Genomic DNA, 2716 nt, shown 5'->3' on the forward strand with positions numbered 1-2716 from the left:
ATCTGTGAGAAAAATTATATGAATAATTTCTTTAGAATGTAAAATGTATATATACATATTAACTTTTCAGCACAACCAGTACATGAAGGTGATACTCCTCTGATAAAAGCTTTTGACTGAAAAGATTCTGAGCCATCTTCGCTAGCCAAGGGTAACGAACCACTCCTCTCTCCTCAGGAGAGGAGGGGAATGGATCGTAGCTCTTGGCTAGCGAAGATGATTCCGAGCAGGAAAGATGTAACAATTTTGAACGTTAATGGTCACCATCAATATCAATGTTACGGGATATTTGTATCAAGATTATTATGTATCTGTTCTGGTAATCATTTTTATAAATTGGATTTTTTTTTTCAATTTAAAAAATTGAAATGTAACATCAATATTTTGATAATATCTTTATCTTCGAGTGCTTATTTCAAAATGATATGATATGGTCAATCCTATAAGCAAGTATTAGAAGAAAAAAACCTTTGTGTAATTATATCAATAATTATTGACAAGTGGTATACGTTACACAAGGTAAGTGGTATTTCGTCGATATTTTATAATTTTTTTCATATGAGATGGCACCAGATTCTCCACAAGTTCATCTTTGGTCGATGCCACTGCTAATGGACGTTTCGTCCCCGAGGGTATCACCAGCCCAGTAGACAACACTTCGGTGTTGACATGAATATCAATACTGTGGTCATTTCTATAAATTTCCTGGTCACAAAACTTTAAATTTTTCGAAAAATCTAAGGATTTTCTTATCCAAGGCATAGATTACCTTAGCCGTATTTGGCGCAACTTTTTTGGAATTTTGGATCCTCAATGCTCTTCAACTTTGTACTTGTTTGGCTTTATAAATATTTTGATATGAGCGTCACTGATGAGTCTTATGTAGACGAAACGTGCGTCTGGCGTACTAAATTATAATCCTGGTACCTTTGATAACTATTTACACCACTGGGTCGATGCCACTGCTTGGTGGACGTTTCGTCCCCGAGGGTATCACCAGCCCAGTCGATAACACTTCGGTGTTGACATGAATATCAATAATGTGGTAATTTTTATAAATTGCCTGCTCAAAAAACTTTGAATTTTTCGAAAAAACTAAGGATTTTCTTTTCCAAGGTATAGATTACCTTAGCCGTATTTGGCACAACTTTTTTGGAATTTTGGATCCTCAATGCTCTTCAACTTTGTACTTGTTTGGCATTATAAATATTTTGGTATGAGCGTCACTGATGAGTCTTATGTAGACGAAACGCGCGTCTGGCGTACTAAATTAAATCCTGGTACCTTTGATAACTATTTACACCACTGGGGCGATGCCACTGCTGGTGGACGTTTCGTCCCCGAGGGTATCACCATCTCAGTAGACAACACATCGGTGTTGACATGAATATCAATAATGTGGTCATTTTTATAAATTGCCTGCTCACAAAACTTTGAATTTTTCGAAAAAACTAAGGATTTTCTTATCCCAGGCATAGATTACCTTAGCCGTATTTGGCATAACTTTTTGGGAATTTTGGATCCTCAATTGTCTTCAACTTTGTACTTGTTTGGCTTTATAAATATTTTGATATGAGCGTCACTGATGAGTCTTATGTAGACGAAACGCGCGTCTGGCGTACTAAATTATAATCCTGGAACTTTTGATAACTATTCACACCACTGGGTCGATGCCACTGCTCGTGGACGTTTCGTCCCCGAGGGTATCACCAACCCAGTAGACAACACTTCGGTGTTGACATGAATATCAATAATGTGGTCATTTTGATAAATTTCCTGCTCACAAAAGAACAAAACTTTGATTTTTCGAGAAAAAAAATAAGGATATTCTTATCCCAGGCATAGATTACCTTAGCCGTATTTGGCACAACTTTTTGGGAATTTTGGATCCTCAATACTCTTCAACTTTGTACTTGTTTGGCTTTATAAATATTTTGATATGAGCGTCACTGATGAGTCTTATGTAGACGAAACGCGCGTCTGGCGTACTAAATTATAATCCTGTTACCTTTGATAACTATTCACACCACTGGGTCGATGCCACTGCTCGTGGACGTTTCGTCCCCGAGGGTATCACCAACCCAGTAGACAACACTTCGGTGTTGACATGAATATCAATAATGTGGTCATTTTGATAAATTTCCTGCTCACAAAAGAACAAAACTTTGATTTTTCGAAAAAAAATAAGAATATTCTTACCCCAGGCATAGATTACCTTAGCCGTATTTGGCACAACTTTTTGGGAATTTTGGATCCTCAATACTCTTCAACTTTGTACTTGTTTGGCTTTATAAATATTTTGATATGAGCGTCACTGATGAGTTGTATGTAGACGAAACGCGCGCCTGGCGTACTAGATTATAATCCTGGTACCTTTGATAGCTATTTACACCACTGGGTCGATGCCACTGCTGGTGGACGTTTCGTCACCGAGGGTATCACCAGCCCAGTAGGATAGTAGTGCATAGTTAGAATTCAGCAAAGTTTGAAATAGTGCACTATTCCAAACTTTGCTGAATTCTACCTATGCACTACTGTCATGGCCTGTGCACCATCTGTCTGTTCCGGCTGTACACTACTTTGCACTTGTTTACCTGTGCACTCTAACCGCACAGTCGCCTATGCACCTGTTACCCGATGCGTATGTTCCACTTATATCCTCCTGCAACCTTATTCAGGTACGCAGATATATTCTTATTCAGAATCTATTTAATCT

The sequence above is a fragment of the Mytilus edulis genome, chromosome 3 (genome assembly GCF_963676685.1).
Source record: "Mytilus edulis chromosome 3, xbMytEdul2.2, whole genome shotgun sequence".
In the NCBI taxonomy this organism is placed as follows: domain Eukaryota; kingdom Metazoa; phylum Mollusca; class Bivalvia; order Mytilida; family Mytilidae; genus Mytilus; species Mytilus edulis.